Source organism: Moschus berezovskii, chromosome 18 (assembly GCF_049115385.1).
Source record: "Moschus berezovskii isolate FMDL1 chromosome 18, NW_MosBer_1.0, whole genome shotgun sequence".
NCBI classification, from domain to species: Eukaryota; Metazoa; Chordata; class Mammalia; order Artiodactyla; family Moschidae; genus Moschus; species Moschus berezovskii.
The window spans coordinates 32,682,654-32,702,489 of NC_142477.1; positions in this window are offsets into that span (position 1 = coordinate 32,682,654).

Here is a 19,836-nt window from a genome sequence, read left to right on the forward strand (position 1 = left end):
ATTTATATTTCTCAAAATACAAACCTTGAATTTTGAAATAAACAAAGCGTGAGCTAAATCCAAGAGTTATCTATGCCTCCATATTTCATAAAGAAAAAAAGAAAAGCTTACAAGATGCTTCATTATCTCTGATAATGAAAGAATTAACTCAGTGAACAAATGTACAGGATTCTTCATCCCCTGTATGAATTGTTTTTTTCTTTATCTCTAACATCAGTTCATCTTTTTAAGAATAAATAAGTAATACATATAAGGTGAACAGGACTTCCCTGGTGACTCAGTGGTAAAGAATCCACCTGCAATGCAGGAGACCCAGGTCAATCCCTTGATCAGGAAGATCCCCTGGACGAGGGCATGGCAACCCACACCAGTATTCTTGCCCGGAGAATCCCATGGACAGGGGAGTCTGGAAGGCTACAGTCCATAGGATCACAAAGAGTCAGACAAGTCAGTTTATCATTCTCTGATGATGTTTTTCAATGCCAGTTACCTGAGGAGAATTAATTTCTTAGAAATAATGGCTCATTATTCTTAAAACTATGTGGCAGCCAATAGTTCATTTTATTGATGGACAAATGAATGTTAGATAAGAAAGGTAAAAAATAGGAAAAATAAATGCGCAAACAACTGCCCCCAGAAAAAGCAAATACTAATAATTTCAGACATATATGGAAAGATTTCAAGCCTCAAAATCGTCTGAAACATTTACACGATATACAACTCAAAGGAAAAAGTTTCAGTCAATAAAATATGAGAAATTTTAGTAAGTACAATAAATGTTATTCAATACCTACTATTTGTAGGGTACTACATTAAGCCTTAAAATTGACAAACAGGCTATAAAATATGAAGATTCACATGCTCTGTGTCCATCTGATCTATTCTTAGTGGGCTCCAACATCCAATTTCTCTTGCCATGACTCTTCTGATTGCATTTTGCTATTGGGGAAAGAAAGGGAGGTTGAAATATTCCACCCATATCTTTCCCTATGTCAAAGACAAAGATCTGCTATTTGCTGCCTCCTTCCACAATGATTCTTTTTTGCCTGTGGTTGTTCTTAATGCCTTTCTTCTTTCTCTGGACTTTTCTAACATTATTTTCTTTCCTTGCCCTGTCATACCTATGAAGCCTTCCTCCCGCTCCTTATTGAGTGCTTCATCATCCTTTTCTATACCCTAACTCCTACTCATACCTCAGTAAAAATTCATTCCTTAAAATTTCCTCATGATCCAAGGTGATTGTGCCTTCTACCTCTGATCATAACAGTACTAAATATAACACAATTCAAAAATATTTGTGAAGAGCGTACTTGACAAATTATACTTAATATTAAGAGTTTGTTGAGGAGAGAAAAAATTTTTATAAGATGTGGGATGGAGTGGTATTCATTAAGTGACGTATCAACTGGGCCTGATTGCAACTTGGATTGGATTTCAACAGCTATTGAAAATTATTTTAACTTCTTCAGGAGGATAATATGTGATTATTGATTACACTAAATATCCCTTGAATAGATCATTATAATTTTTCTATATGCTTAAGTTGAAATAAGTAATGGAGAATAAAATTCATGCAGTCATTACTCATGATGACAAGCAGAACATTTTCAGTAACCTAACAAACCCTAGTTGTGTCCTTCCCAGCCACAAATCCTTTTTATTCACCCTTTATGTAACTTTACTCCAGCATTTATGATAATCTTTTTCTTGCAATTATGTACAGTTTCTGTACAGAATATGATTTAGTATTGTTTGGTATTGGACTTTACATTTTTTATTGTATGTCATCTTTTGTGTGAACCATTCTCAGTTTTCAATTTATTGTGTTGTTGTTGTTCAGATGCTCACTCTCATCTGACTCTGCAACCCCATGGACTGCAGCATGCCAGGCTTCCCTGTCCTTCACTATTTCCTGGAACTTGTTCAAGCTCATGTGCGTTAAGTAGGTGATGCCATCCAACCATCTTATACTGTTTCATCTTCAATCTGCCTCCAGTCTTTCCCAGTATCAGGATCTTTTCCAATGAGTAGGCTGTTTGCATCAGGTGGCCAAAGTATTGGAACTTCAGCTTCAGAATCAATTTCTCCAATGAATATTCAGCGTTGATTTCCTTTAGGATTGATTGGTTTGATCTCCTTGCTGTCCAAGTGACTCTCAAGAGTCTTCTCCAGCTTCACAATTTGGAAGTATCAACTCTTCAGCCTTCTTTATGATCCAATTCTCACATCCAAACATGGCTACTGGAAAAAAATATAGCTTTGACTAGACGGACCTTTGTAGGCAAAGTAATGTCTCTGATTTTTAATACGTTGTCCTGTCATACCTTTTATTTTTCCTCCAAAGAGCAAGCATCTTTTAATTTCATGGCTGCAGTCACCATCTGTAGTGATTTTTGAGCCCAAGAAAATAAAGTCTGTCACTGTTTCCATTTTTCCCCATCTTTGACATGAAGTAATGGGACTGGATGCGTGATCTTAGTTTTTTGAATGTTGATGTTTAAGCCAGGCTTTTCACTCTCTTCTTTCATCTTCATCAAGAGGCTTTCTAGTTCTTTCTTTTCTGCCATAAGCGTGGTGTCCTTTGCACATCTGAGGTTATTGATATTTCTCCTGGCATCTTGATTCCAGCTTATGCTTCATCCAGTCCAGCATTTCTCATGATGTACTGTACATATAAGTTAAATAAGTCGGTTGACAATATACAGCCTTGATGTACTCCTTTCCCAATTTGGAACCAGTTTGTTGTTCCATGTCCAGATCTAACTGTTGCTTCCTGACCTGTATACAGGTTTTTCAGAAGGCAGGTGAGATTGTCTGGTATTCCCCTCTCTTTAAGAATTTTCCACCTTTTGTTGTGATCCACACAGTCAAAGACTTTGGCATAGTCAGTGAAGCAGAAATAGATATTTTTCTAGAATTCTCTCGCTTTTTCTATGATCCAATGGATGTCGGCAGTTTGATCTCTCGTTCCTCTGCCTTTTCTTATCTAGCTTGTACATCTGAAATTCTCAGTTCACATACTGTTGAAGCCTAGCATGAAGGATTTTGAGTATTATCTTGCTAGCATGTGAAATGAGTGCAATTGTGCAATAGTTTGAACATTCTTTGGCATTGCCCTTGTTTGGGGTTGGAATGAAAACTGACCTTTTTATTGCTATAGCTATCTTTACTCCCCAATTTTGTTATTAATAGTAGTCCATGATCCATATTATATGTGTGTATATATATATATTCAGATAGATGTATAGCTAGAGATGAAATTACTTTCTTGGAGAGTATGTACTTTTAAAATTTATGACCCTTAAATATAGTGATTGTATTGATTCATATGGATGATATTCCACAACTTCACCAGTATCTGGTATTGTCAGACATTTTAGTATTTGCGAACTAATAAAATGTTATGATACTTGGCCCAACACAGTTCTGCTTTTATAAATACTCTGTGTATTCTTGAAAGAGAATATATTGTTTGCTTGCTGCATATACTGTGAGATGCCTATCTTCACCATTTGTTCTGAATCAGATGTGATGCAGACATAAATCAATGGAAAACTCTTGCTTATACAAAATGATATCTAAAGAATCATAAATGTGAAATGAAAAAGATGAATATAAAGGAAGTAACTCAATAAATATCCATTTTCATTAATATCAATTTGCTGAAACACTCTTTGTTTTAAAAGATTTACTCATTTACTTAAAAAAAAATTTAGCTGCACCAGGTCTTCCTTGCTGTGTGTGGGCTTTCTCTAGTTTGGAGAGTCAGGGCTACTGTTCAATGTGGTGCATAGGCTTTACCACTCACCAGCTCTAGCTTGTGGGATCTTCCCAGGCCAGGGATAGAACTCATGTCCCCCGCATTGGCAGGCAGATTCTTAACCACTAGACCACCAGAAAAGTCCTGAAGCACTCTCTTAAATTTTATTTGTATGTATATATATAGGGAAATATTTTACATAGGTTGAAGTTTATTACAAATAATAGATAAATATTTTAAAATATACAAGCCAAATATTTAAACTTTAAATACAACAAAGGCTTGTATTGCTTATCAATTTTGAGTTAATTTTGAATGTAAATTTCTTACCAAAGCTAATTTTATTCATAATTTATATAGATATTTGGTAATTAAGGTTTGGTTACAATCAATGGCCATACCTGTGTTCAAGATATAAATGCCACTCACTGATCTGTCTCTACTTCTCTATTCTGAAAATTGAGTCACAGTAGTAGGAAAATAGAAACAAGTTGAGATGTTTAGAAAACAAAAAAATGTATTCATTAATGTCACCACTTATAAATGATTCAATGTACATTCTGCAACAGATCTTATTATTTTCCACTAGATATAAAGTCACCTCACTCATTACAGAGTCATGTGTCTGCAGTATGAGGTTATGTGTATGTGCCTGATAATTTTTTAATTAATTTAATTCATATTAAATAGTGTAAAGGGTTTCTTTGCCAACATCCAGATAGATTCTTGCTTTTATGCATATAACTAGCCACGTAAATTTGCATCTATAGCAGGGAAAAAGCCACAGTTAGTATATGCTAAGTGAATGAACTCATACTCCAAAATCATTCTCCTTCTATGGCTTTCACCTGCCCTTCCCTCGTCTGTGGAAGTCACAGGCTGCTCTGATTCTGCCTTGCCCGTCTCTACAGGCAAGTCCTTGTACACAGACAGCAGCTGTGTTTGGTGACCTATAGGAGCTGTCTCTTGCTTTCCACAGTTATCCTGGGGTCAGTATCTCCAGTTCCCATTGCGGTGTACATTCTCCTCTGCCTTTGGTGCATTGTCCCATTACCTGCAGCCCCAGAGTCACTCACTCTAAGACAGGTGGGCTGGAACTGGAGGAGCTGGAGGAGTCATTGGAGCTGTTCAAATGGCAAAACTACCACTTGGTTTCTGCCTAATTTCTGATGGCTAGGCAGAAACTAAGTGGAAGGTTTTGTGTTTTGTTTTTGTTTTTTCTACTGATAAACCTGCAGAAAGTATTTTGATTAACACTTGTCATTTGTATTCATTTCCAAGTGAGACAGCAACGTTTCCCAGTCCCTCTACCCAGTACACACCCTCAGGTAACTGTGCTGTGACTCGATATACAGGATAACTTGGCTGACCTAGTGGGAGGTGTCAGCCTGACATTTCTAGAGTCATTATTGTCATAACAAGAATGGATCCCAAAGTTATAGTGTTCTTTTCATTCAATCCTTAAACAACTATTAACTAGGCATCATGCATATTCTTGACCTTTTGCTAAATCTGGGCCAATGCCCTTAATCAGAATAGCCAAAGCACCTTTATTCTTTCTGAAAGTTTGTGGTTAGATATAAACAATTAGAAGAATAAACTAAATATGCAATACAGGATTACAGGTTAGTAATAATTGTTACATAGTCTAATCAGGGTGACATGACAATGAAATAGTAATTGGTTGATTAGACAGGCACTCAAAAGAAGAACTGTCTTGCAGCAGCTTCCCCCAAATTGCGCACGAAGCATGAAGGTCCTGTATCAGGGAAAGCAAGATGGAGACAAAGGGTGGTCAAGTAGTAAGAGACAAGGACAGTGAAGCAGCAAGGGCCCAGGTTAAAACGCAGGTTTTTGCCAAAATGTGATGGGACTACTTTGGAGAAGTGAGACTACAATATTACAATCCGAGTTGTACAATAAAAAATGATGTTGGTTGCTTTCTGGAGAAGAGATGGAAGGAAGACTAGATAATAGCAGCAGACAGATGTTTAAAAAGTATTTAGTGTCACTAAAGTGAAAGGTCTTACATAACATAAGAAATGATAAACAGATGGCCTGTCTAAAGGTGAAGAAAAGCACATTGTCTAATTGACTGGAATGGCATAGATGATGGTATAAATGGAGTAAAGATGGTGCAGTTTACAAAGTGGAAAACTACTGGAATAGAAGCAGAATTGGGAGGATGCAGATTTAGAATTCGGTTTTACTTGTTAAATTTGAGACACCCCTTTTACGTTCAAGGCAGTTGCAAAATTGAGTGTTCAAAGAGGAGGTACAGTTAGAGATATACATTAGGTGTTGTGTGCCCACATCTTAGCTGCAAGGGACAATTTTATGAATTTCTGGTAAGAGTATAAATTAGCACAATCAATCTAGAAGGAAAAAGAGATGTATATATGCTATGTCATCCTGGGATCACTTCCTCCATTCCACCCAGAGCACAGATTGTATAAGAAATTTATTGGAAATGTGATTGTAAACGCAGAATGAGTAATAGATGAATGAACCAAAGGAAAAGAGTCAAATCTAAATATATTATCAATGTATTGGATGCTTTGGGAAGTGGATGCTTTAGGGTCACTCACTGGAGTGAAACTAAAGGGAAATATTTATCCATTAGCTCTAGGGGTTCCATTATTCAAGGGTTGCTACATGGATGTTAACTCATCAATATGTCTGAGTGGAATGTATGTGAACGTCAAACCAGTTTCTTCTAGCCATACGACATTTTCCAAGAAATTCCAGGACCAAAAGTGAAGTCTTTCCAGGGCCTGAAGACTGATGCTATCAGTTGCATTTTTATAAAGCTGAACAAGTCCACACTGGTAAAAAATGCCGTTCCTGAACAAGAGTTAAGACAGAGGATGTGCAGTGGTGTAAGAGACAAGGAGATCCAACCAGTCCATTCTAAAGGAGATCAATCCTGGGTGTTCATTGGAAGGACTGATGCTAAAACTGAAACTCCAATACTTTGGCCACCTCATGCGACGAGTTGACTCACTGGAAAAGAAAGAGTCTGATGCTGGGAGGGATTGGGGGCGGGAGGAGAAGGGGACGACCGAGGATGAGATGGCTGGATGGCATCACCGACTCGATGGACATGAGTTTGAGTGAACTCCAGGAGTTGGTGATGGACGGGGAGGCCTGGTGGGCTGTGATTCATGGGGTCACAAAGAGTCGGACACGACTGAACGACTGAACTGAGCTGAAGAGACATACAATGAGTGACTAAGCAGAGCACACAGGAGGCAGCCAAGGTACCCTATGATGTTGAAAGTGCATTCCTATGTGTATATCTGTAAGGAAATGTATGTTTGTGTCCTCACCAAACTCATATATTGAAATCTTAATTCCCAAGATGATAGTATAGGAGGTGAGGCCTTTGGAAGGTGGTTAAGTAATTAGGAATGTGATTAGTACCCTATGAAAAACATGCCAGAGAGACTCTCTGTTCCCAGTCACATGAAGATACAAAAAATTAGAAGTTTTCAAGCTGAAAGACAGCTCTCACCAGAAGTCAACCATACCAGCACTCTGATCTTAGATTTATAGCCTCTAGAACAGTGAGGAATAAATTTCTGTTATTTACAAGCCACTCAGTCTGCGGTACCTTGGCATAGCAGTCTGAACTGACTATGACAATATCCTAGAGAAATTCTGACCCATTTGTATAAGAATACATTCTCAGTGAGGCTGTCCTGGTGGTTCAGATGGTAAAGAATCTGCTGCAATGCAGGAGACTTGAGTTCAATCCCTGGGTCGGGAAGATCCCCTGGAGACTGGAATGGCTACCCACTTCAATGTTCTTGCCTGGAGAATTCTATGAACAGAGGAACCTGGCAGGTTACAGTCCATGGGGTCGCAAAGAGTCAGATACAACTGAGCAAGTAACACTAACACATTCTCATAGAAGCTATTTTTAAAAATGCCAAAACACTTCAGAAAGGTGAACAGCAATATATTGAATGATGAATAACTTTATTGTGATATTTTCATACAGTGCTTGAGTAATCAGTCATGTCTGATTCTTTACAACCTCATGGACTGCAACCCACGAGACTCCTCTGTCCATGGAATTTTCCAGGCAAGAATACTGACATGCGTTGCCATTTCCTATTTCAGGAGATCTTTCCAAACCAGGGATCCAGCCTGTGTCTCCTGCATCTTCTGCATTGGCAGGTAGATTCTAAATAGCATTTAAAATAATGGATAAGATATGTTAAAACAGATGGATATCATTAATGTCTAATGTGGAACAAAACAAAGCAAGGTACAGGAAAAGATATACATTTTAACTTTTAAAAATACATAAACATCCAATTGTGTGTTATACAAACTGGAAGATAAATAATTACAGGACTATATTCATTACCAAATTTAAAGCCATGGTTTATTCTATGAATAGAAAAGGGAATTTGATAAAAGTTCCCAGGGGTCTCAAGCTGAATTGACATTAATTTATACCTAGCTGAGTGGTTAATATAGAAAGGTTCTTTGTTTTTCTTTATGATTTCCATATGTGTTGACACTAACAAAATAAAAAGACTAGCCTTAGAACTGGAACTTAATGTTTCTGTGATATGTAGAATTCTACAGTAGTAAAAGTTCTTGGGATATTAGTCCTTAGCTCTGAAGTTTGAAGCATGCTTCTAATTTTTTCCAGTGCTTCCTAGACCTTTTTATCTTGATGTTTTAAAAGTAAATATGGCTTTCAAACTGTTTGTTTTTAAACGGGAGATTTTTAGACAAATTAGGAATGATAGAGCACAAGTGTATGGCAGAAATCAACAAAAGAATTTTGTTCTCTTAGATAAGTATACCTTGTAGTTCAGTTTAAAGAGGCTATTCTGGAAATGGTACTGTGTGTGTGTATATATATATATACATATATATATATATATATAAATGTATATATGAAGTTGTTGGGTCTCTCCTTATACACACTCCTCTCTGCAAGGCCCTAAGTGGTCACTGCTGCTCCTGCTAAGTCACTTCAGTCGTGTCCGACTCTGTGTGACCCCATAGCCGGAAGACCACCAGGCTCCCCTGTCCCTGGGATCACAAATTCAAAGTTGGGAAAGAAGTACATCAAGGCTGTATATTGTACTGTGCTTATTTAACTTACATGCAGAGTACATCATGTGAAATGCCTGGTTGGATGAAGAACACAAGCTGCAATCAATATTGCCAGAAGAAATATCAATAACCTCAGATATGCAGATAACACCACCCGTATGGCAGAAAGGGAAGAGGAACTAAAGAGCCTCTTGATGAAAGTGAAAGAGGAGAGTGAAAAGGTTGGCTTGAAGCTCAACATTCAGAAAACTAAGATCATGGCATCTGGTCCTGTCACTTCATGGGAAATAGATGGGGAAACAGTGGAAAAATTGACACACTTTATTTTCTTGGGTTTTAAAATCACTGTAGATGGTGACTGCAGCCATGAAATTAAATGCTTGCTCTTTGCCAAAAAAAATAAAAAATAAAAAGGTATGACAAACCAAGACAGCATTTTTAAAAGCAGACAAATCACTTTGCTAACAAAGGTCCATTTGGTCAAAACTATGGTTTTTCTAGTAGTCATGTATGGATGTGAGAGTTGTACTATAAAGAAAGCTGAGTACTGAATAATTGATGCTTTTGAACTGTGGTGTTAGAGAAGACTCTTGAGAGTCCCTTGGACTACAAGGAGATCAAACCAGCCAGTCCTAAAGGAAATTAGTCGTAAATATTCATTGGAAGGGCTGATGCTGTAGCTGAAGCTCCAATACTTTGACCACCTGATGCAAAGTGCTGACTCATTGGAAAAGACCCTGATGCTGGGAAAGACTGAAGGCAGGAGGAGAAGGGGACGACAGAGGATGAAATGGTTGGATGGCATCACAAACTCAATGGACATGAGTTTGAGCAAGCTCTGGGAAATGGTGAAGGACACAGAAGCCTGACATGCTGCAGTCCAAGGGGTGTAAAGAGTCGGACATGACTGAGCAGCAACAACAACAAATGGTGATGAAAACACATGGTGAAAAGTCATTGTAGGGACACAAGCTTGGGGAATGGCTTTGTAGTAAATTCAAGTCTTCTAGTTAAGATGAGTTACTTACTACGTGCAATCAGTCCTCAGAAGCATGATGTAGGAAAGTGTTGAGCTTTCCACCACACGTAGGTTTTATTCTTTGCGTTAAAAAATGTTGGAAGGATATCACTTGTATTTTCCTTTATTTATTTCCAGTATATCTTATGATCTTCATTCCTATTCCATCCTCCCTTTCTAGGAAAAAAAATCTGTGATTAATAGAAGTAATATATTAAATATTTGACACTGTACTAAACATTGCTAATATTTTATCTCAATATTACTCTTGACAGTACTCTTGAGTGTAGACAACATTTCTAATACATGAATCTTGAGGAAACTGAGGAATGGAGAATGTAAACTCTGGGTTTGGAGTAGCACAATTTTAAATGTTAAAAAAAGGATACAAATTCTGATATCTGTGACTCTTTATGCTTTTTTTAAAAATCATTATTCTCTACTGTCTCTCTGATCTGAGGTGACCATTCCTAATGCATTTTTTAAATCAACTGTTTATTACCCAGTAATGTTCTAGGCTTTTGAAATTCAGAACAAAAAATTGTTAATAAAAATCTCTGTCCTCATGGAACTAATACTCTAGTAAGGAAACAATATAATAAGCAAAAATGTAAAATTTACAGTGTGTAAAATGATAGTAATGCTATGGTGAAAGTCAAGCATGGTAAGTATCTATTGAGCACAGAGGATTTGAATATTTTAGTAAAATGACCATAGAAATTGTCATGCAGAAGATGGTATCTGACCAAAGACATCAAGAAGATACAGGGCAAACTGTATCTGTTGCCATGTTCTGTAATAAACAAGAGGCTACTGAACTTGAAACTGAATGAAAATATGAATGACCCAAGAGAAGGATAGACGTTCACAGAGAAATTGGAGAGTTCATACAATGCAGCATATATAAAACATTCGTACAAACTCTGACTTCTACAATCAGTGAAATGAGAATAAATGTTAAACAAAATTGAGTCATAAGCTGAATTATGTTTTCAAGTGCATTTTTAAGAGTAGGCTGAAGGGCTCCTGATTCAGTATCAAAGACATCTGCTTTCATACCACTGTAATAATACAGATGATTAAAGAAATAATACAGATGATTAAAGGATGCTAGCAGTGGAAGTAACAAAAGGTAGCCAGAATTTCACTGTATTTTGAAGATAAAATCAATGGAGGTGATGATGTATAGATTCTGAGGTGGGTGTGACAGACTTTGGGATTGAACATTCTTATTGATTTGATGTTTAAAATTAAGTCATAATTTTAAAATTACGTGTGGATGTAATTACAGGTGACTCAAGGAAAAAAAATAATAACTCTGATACTATAAACAGAGCTCTCTTCCATTGCTTTGAAATGGTATTTTGGACAAAGAAAACAAATATGGTTTTGGGAGACAATTATACACACTTTGGTCTCATTGAGAGATTCATTAACTTAAATGTGATAGAACAGTGAAGTGGAAAGAGAAAGAAAAAGGAATTTTGGAAGACAAGACATTTAATTCATTCCCTCCACAAAAAGTATAGCTAATATTGATAGTGATAAACAGTGTCAAATGCTTTTACTTGCATTATCTCATCCTCTCAGCAAATCTTGCAGAGTAGACATTGATTTCATTTGTATATATGAGAAAAATCATGACACTGAGAGCTTAAGTAACATTTTTCATGAGACAGTCAATATGCACATTGTAGAAACACTGGGCAAGCTATTTAAACTTACTGAAATTACAGTCTCTGATTTTTTTAATTGAGAGTACATACCTAGATCAAATTAAAGTTGAAATATTTTGCTTTTGCTTAATATATATATGATTTTAAAATGTGAATTGATCCCAAATATCTTTATTCTTTTAGGGGACATAGAAAATTTAACAGATATCTGGTAGAATGTTACAATGAGGTACCAACTTTCCTTAAAATTGAAAGGAATTGCTCTGAGAGTATTTCCAATGAGTGTACAGAGGAAAAGTATTTTGGCTCATTTAATTTTGCAAGACCTCTGTCTTGTACATAATTCAAATTCCTTTTTTTGCCCATAGGAATAGTAAGGCAGGTATGCATTAATTCATGTCATAGTACAAGAATAGGTAGTAATAAAACAGTGGCATTTTCCAAATTGCCAGTATAAAGAATTGTCAGAAGAACATGAGTATTATCTTCAGAATCTCCAAGGGGTTAACCTTTATGTTATCTGTTAAATATGAATTATGTATTAGCTCCTCATATTTCCATATATAAAACTTTGTGCCTTGGTCCTGTTCCTTGGAATGACCTTGTTGTAATCAAAGATAATAGTGTTCTTTACCAAAGACATTAATCAATAACTTTATAATATGAAGCACTATGAATATTTAATAGCTTCAGCTTGAATAATTCAGATTTTGTGTCTCTAAAAAATAAAGTCAATTGAGTGACTGAGACTTCTAAATCTCTTTTCCTGTTCTATTTACTACTCCAATTTGGGAAAGTATGGAATTATATATATATATATATGTGACATAATGCCTCTTATGCTCTCTTTTTGTGTATATATAATTTCTATTTGTTGTTCATTTCACTGGTGAATATGAGCAGCCATTTTGTTGAGTTCACAATTCAAGCATTAGTTCATATGGAAAGCAGTTCCCTTTATTCAGTGAAAGGTACTCTGTCTAAAATATATCTTAAAATTTTAACAGGTGAGACCATGAAATATCTATTTGAAAATAAAAATGCAAAATCATAAATGCCTAATAAAATTGCATTGATATCTTAAAAAGGAAATGATTGCAGATAAAGTTGAAATTCAGTGTATAACTCATCTGAGAAAAAGCTTTGTGAAATTCCATTGAAATAGAATGCCAACATGAGATACGTAGGAAACTCATTAATAAATGGAAATATATGTTGATATATTAGATATATGCATATAATTCTAAGCCAGAGATTGGAGTGTGTGTGTGTGTGTGTGTGTGTGAGAGAGAGAGAGAGAGAGTAACAGCTTAGAAAAAGTTCCTGTTTATAACCCTTCATTTCTGCTCTGTTTCTATTACTGAAGAACAAAATCCAACCAAACAATAGATTGTGAGTCATTTTTTTTTTTTTTTTTACAACACATGGGAAACTTCAAGCTGGAGGAATAAATTAGCAGATCTATATGGGTAGCGGAGAAGGCAATGGTAAGCCACTCCAGTACTCTTGCCTAGAAAATCCCATGGACAGAGGAGCCTGGTGGGCTACAGTCCATGGGGTCACTACTAGTCGGACACGACTGAGCGACTTAACTTTCACTTTTCACTTTCACACATTGGAGAAGGAAATGGCAACCCACTCCAGTGTTCTTGCCTGGAGAATCCCAGGGATGGCGGAGCCTGGTGGGCTGCCGTCTATGGGGTCGCACAGAGTCGGACACGACTGAAGCAACCTAGCAGCAGCAGCAGCATATGGGTAGAGAGACACTTGCTAATCACAGAATATATATCTTTATATATATATATATCCACAGATATGCAGAAATATGTCTTTACTAGTGAGCCACCTGGGAAGCCCCTAGTAGAGTAAAAGATGAGAATAAATATGTGGCTTCCAATAATGAGAATCAATAAAGACAAAAAATGAAACTTTGTAATGAATAATGATCTAAATATTCACCTGAGTATTTATTCCTTTGTTGCAGGTTTATGGAGCAAAGGGCTATATTGTTTGAATCAAAACTGATGTGTATTGCCATAAATAAGGGATTTTTCAAGCTGGTTCCATGTGGTCTAAAATTATTTTATTTATTACTAAAAGGAATGCCTTAGACAAGTCCTGTGGTAGAAACAAATTTATTGTCTGTGCTATTCACCTGTGTTATTTCTCCATATATTACCATTGATATATATTATCCATTCTTCACAGCAATGGCTTTGCAGTGAGAAATTAAATATCTCATTGTCTTTCTCCATCCATTTTACATTATAATGTTTCTGAGCAGACTTTTACAATTCTCTCAGAATTATAGCAGGTCTTTAAATAGAAACAAAGTTAAAACAAAAATCTTAAGACTCAGTTGGAAATTTCTTTTTTATTTTATATGTGGGATGTTTAAGTAAAATATACTTACTTCTAAAATATTCTTTCTTCTATTTTTAAGAAGAAAACAAATAAGTGGTATGTCAGTGGAATTATCTGGAGCTGACTCCGTCTTAAACAAAAGCAAGGCTAGACTGCTGCTGCTGCTGCTGCTAAGTCACTTCAGTCGTGTCCGACTCTGTGCGACCCCATAGATGGTAGCCCACCAGGCTCTGCCGTCTCTGGGATTCTCCAGTCTAAAATAGATATTGTGACAGAAACAGGAAAAATAATTATTCATTTTACATTCCTTTATTCTAACATTTTAATCTATTCTATACTATGCTATACCACATGTTATAAAATGTGAAAATAAATAAAAGAAAACTTCATGTGAAATTGTATCAGGAAAGTCTGCAGGGAGCACTCTCATGCACATACCAGACTGAGCCAGCAGAAAGTCCAGAAGTGATTGTAATGAGGTCTGTTTGTATAGAATTCTTTGTGTAACATTCTCAGGGTTTCAACTATTTATCCATGATGTTACAAACATCACTGTTCTTTTGGTACAAGGAGGGACATTTACACAGGAATTTCACCACCTGCTTTTAAGAAAAGGAAGGAAGATCCCTCCCTGTCCTGGCAACAATGTATAAACCACCAGTAAGAAACCAAAACAACTTGAACTCTTGGTTTTTCTCAGATGAACTTTTATTCAAAATGACCCTCCCCAATCTCCTCATTTGAACCTTTGTAGCAACCATTGTGAAGGATTGATTCCTGACAAATCTAGATAAATGGTGCTTTATATTTTACGTATTTTTAGGTATGTTTGAAATATCATATGATTATATTGTTTTAAAAATAATGATTTTGTACTTCAAAGGCTTTTTTGGAAATTTCCAGATCAGATTGAATTTTAAGGACTATAGTAATGACTTTTCAAGGTGAAAATGATTTTATACCAGCTCCATTAGATTAGCCAGAGATATTCCTAGATACATCCACACCAAACCTTTCTTTCTATGTATGCAAAGATTCTTGGCTAACTTTATCTTTGTCTCTAGGGAATGTATAAAATCATTCTAAATTAGCAAAAAAAAAAAAAATCCATGCACAATGTATACATCTTCCGTATGTGTGTGTGTGCTAAACTGCTTCAGTCATGTCCAATCCTTTGCGACCCTATGGACTATAACCCGCCAGGCTCCTCTGTCCATGGGCTTCTTCAGGTAAGAATAATGGAGTGGGTTGCCCTGTCCTCCTCCAGGGGCTAGAACCCCCATCTCTTATGTCTCTTACTGGTGAGTTCTTTATGACTAGCACCACCTGGGAAGCCCTGTCTTTCATATACCACTATCTTGAAAGGTGTTAAATTGAAATACAAGGACTGATGCTAAAGCTGAAACTCCAATACTTTGGCCACCTCATGCGACAAGTTGACTCACTGGAAAAGACTCTGATGCTCGGAGGGATTGGGGGCAGGAGGAGAAGGGGACGACAGAGAATGAGATGGCTGGATGGCATCACCGACTCAATGGACATGAGGTTGAGGGAACTCCAGGAGTTGGTGGTGGACAGGGAGGCCTGGTGTGCTGTGATTCATGGGGTCGCAAAGAGTTGGACACAACTGAGCGACTGAACTGAACTGAATGTATATATAAAAATGCACAAATTATAAGTGTATAGTTCAATCAATTTGTACATTGTGAGGACATTGAACACCTACACAGTTGACAGAGCAGTACTTCATTACTTCTCCTGCTTCTCCCTCCTAATAACCATTCTCTTTATTTCCAACAGCTTAGATAATTTTGTCTAGTTATTCTTGATCTGTGTGTGTGTGTGTGCATTGTGCAAGGTGAGGGTGTGGATTATTTTTTATGAATGTATAATTGTGTATGTATATATGTGTCTTCTTTAGTCTAATTTTGGTTTGATGAGATTCATTGAAGATGTTGCTTGCAGCAATAGTTAATTCATGTTGATTTATAATTTCATATTATAGAAATATATAACAATTGATTTATGCAGTGCATTGTTGATAAATATTTGGTTTGCTTCCAGTTTAGAGCAAGTATAGTCAAAGCTTCCATGTTTATTTTTGTTTTGTCTCTTAATGAACATATTGTGCATTTCTCTTTGATACATAAAATTTAAGAAAATTGTTAGTGCATGGGTATCAACAATAGATAGTGCCAATTTTCCATTTTTATCTACCACATTGTAGCTCCATCAGTAATATATGGGTTATTCTCAATCCTATTAACTGCAGCAACCTAGTGGGTGTATAGTGTTACCTTGTTTTATTTATTTTTCCTCATGATAACTATGTCTTATATTGCCCTCATGATTAATGGGAACATTTTCATACAGTAATTGACCATTTGGATATTCTTTTTATTTAAGTGCCTCATCAACCATCCTGTCCCTGGCTTATGAGATTCTATTTTCTTATTGATTTGTAGGACTTTATGTATTGTTCTGGAGATAAGCTTTTGTCAATTATATGTTTTACAAATATTGTTCCTTAGATTGTTACTTGAATATTTAATCTGATATATATGGTATTATATTAACCAGTACATTATTATTTATTTTGTGCTGTTTTAAAAATTGACAAAATGCTATCTGTTGAACAGACCATCCTTTCTTTATTGACATATATCATGTCCATATATGTGTGCGTGTTTCTGGACTCCCAAATCTGTACCATTGATTTTTTTTTTTTTGCATAACCGTAATCCAGAACATACTTTTCTAATTTATTTTCCAGAATGTGTAATAGTCAGAATAACCCACCAACTCTTTATTTTTAATTAATTACTTTTGCATTACTTATACTTCATATTTTAATATCTATTTTACAATATCCACAAAAGAAACTCATTATAATGTTTGTGATTGTTCAGCATGTTTAGAACAATCTGAGCAGATTAACATTTATCAATTTTGAATCACTGGTTGCAGGACTAGGATATCATCCTACATTTATTTAGGTCTTTTTAAATGTACATCAATAAGCTTCATGGTCTTTACTTCAAAGGACTTTTTCATTTATTATGAATATATTTCATGCCTCTTGATTTTGCTGTCAGCAATATAATTTTCTTATATCTGGTATATAGATTCAATCAATTGTTGCACAGTAGTCACATTCTAATGACATATTAGTAACATCGTTCGGTTCGGTTCAGTCACTCAGTCGTGTCTGACTCTTTGTGACCCCATGAATCACAGCACGCCAGGCCTCCCTGTCCATCACCAACTCCCAGAGTTCACACAAACTCATGTCCATCGAGTCGGTGATGCCATCCAGCCATCTCATTCTCTGTCATCCCCTTCTCCTCCCGCCCCCAATCCTTCCCAGCATCAGAGTCTTTTCCAGTGAGACAACTCATCGCAGGAGGTGGCCAAAGTATTGGAGTTTCAGTTTTAGCATCAGTCCTTCCAATGAACACCCAGGATTGATCTCCTTTAGAATGGACTGGTTGGATCTCCTTGCAGTACAAGGGACTCTCAAGAGTCTTCTCCAGCACCACAGTTCAAAAGCATCAATTATTCGGCGGTCAGCTTTCTTCACAGTCCAACTCTCACATCCATACATGACCATGGGAAAAACCATAGCCTTGACTAGACGGACCTTTGTTGGCAAAGTAATGTCTCTGCTTTTTAATATGCTATCAAGGTTGGTCATAACTTTCCTTCCAAGGAGTAAGCGTCTTTTAATTTCATGGCTGCAATCAGCATCTGCAGTGATTTTGGAGCCCAAAAAAATAGAGTCTGACACTGTTTCCACTGTCTTCCCATCGATTTCCCGTGAAGTGATGGAACCAGATGCCATGATCTTTGTTTTCTGAATGTTGAGTTTCAAGCCAACCTTTATACTCTCCTCTTTCAGTTTCATCAAGAGGCTTTTGAGTTCCTCTTCACTTTCTGCCATAAGGGTGGTGTCATCTGCATATCTGAGGTTATTGATATTTCTCCCAACAATCTTGATTCAGCTTGTGCTTCTTCCAGCCCAGCGTTCCTCATGATGTACTCTGCATATAAGTTAAATAAGCAGGGTGACAATATACAACCTTGACGTACTCCTTTTCCTATTTGGAACCAGTCTGTTGTTCCATGTCCAGTTCTGACTGTTGCTTCCTGACCTGCATACAGGTTTCTCAAGAGGCAGGTCAGGTCGTCTGATATTCCCATCTCTTTCAGAATGTTCCACAGTTTATTGTGATCCACACAGTCAAAGGCATTGGCATAGTCAATGAAGAAGAAATAGATGTTTTTCTGGAACTCTCTTGCTTTCTCCATGATCCAGCGGATGTTGGCAATTTGATCTCTGGTGTCTCTGCCTTTTCTAAAACCTGCTTGAACATCTGGGAGTTCACAGTTCACATATTGCTGAAGCCTGGCTTGGAGAATTTTGAGCATGACTTTACTAGCGTGTGAGATGAGTGCAATTGTGCGGTAGCTTGAGCATTCTTTGGCATTGCCTTTCTTTGGGATTGGAATGAAGACTGACCTTTTCCAGTCCTGTGGCCACTGCTGAGTTTTCCAAATTTGCTGGCATATTGAGTGCAGCACTTTCACAGCATCATCTTTCAATATTTGAAATGGCTCAACTGGAATTCCATCACCTCCACTAGCTTTGTTCGTAGTGATGCTTTCTAAGGCCCACTTGACTTCACATTCCAAGATGTCTGGCTCTAGGTCAGTGATCACACCATCGTGATTATCTTGGTCGTGAAAATCTTTTTTGTACAGTTCTTCTGTGTATTCTTGCCACCTCTTCTTAATACCTTCTACTTCTGTTAGGTCCATACCATTTCTGTCCTTTATCGAGCCCATCTTTGCATGAAATGTTCCCTTGGAATCTAATTTTCTTGAAGAGATCTCTTGTTTTTCCTATTCTGTTGTTTTCCTCTATTTCTTTTCATTGATCACTGAGTATTAGGAACATACTGATATGTTATTATTCAGTATTATATTTCTGAATAATAATAGTTTTACACCTTCTAATGTGTCTTCTTCCTTAGTTCACAGAGAAAACTTTAAATTTTTCTTTTCAATTGTATTTCAAATCTTTTTGTGGATTTTGTGAACATCCTTTATCCTTTTTGTAAATGTCCTCTGTAAGGGATAAATATCTTTTATCCCTTATGGAAATTCTCTATCACTAGATGGAGTAGCCTGGTGGGCTATAGTCCATGGGGTCGCGAATCGGACACAACTGAGCAACTTCACTTTCACTTTTCACTTTTGTGCATTGGAGAAGGAAATGGCAACCCACTCCACTGTTCTTGCCTGGAGAATCCCAGGGACAGGGGAGCCTGGTGGGCTGCCATCTATGGGGTCGCACAGAGTCGGACACAACTGAAGCGACTTAGCAGCAACAGCAGCAACAACTTAATTTTCATTAAGATTGAGAAGTGAATTTTACCTGATGCTTTAATTGGTGCTTAATGTTATATTTTCTCCTGATTCAGTTATGATGGGATTATACTGACAAAGGTTGAATTTCAAAGGATGCTTCATTCATGGACTAATAAACCCAATGTGTTCATGAAGAATTGTCATTCATATATATTGTTTATATATATATATATATTTTTTAGTATTTAGGCATACTCACTTCTGAGTGAGAGATTGACCTGAATTCAGCAAGCAATTCTTCTTTGTCTGATCTTGGCAGAGTTTGTAGAAGATTTACACTTTTTTCATTGCAAGTTTCAAAGAATTTGTCAGAAAAATGCATTGGTCTTCTTGTGGAAATTTAATCAGATATTCAAGTTATTCATTGGTCATAGAACTATATAAAATCTTCTTTTTTATTATTACTTTTAATGAGTTGTACAATGGCAAGCCTCTCAAGTACTCTTGCCTAGAAAATCCCATGGATGGAGGAGCCTGGTAGGCTGCAGTCCATGGGATCGCTAAGGGTC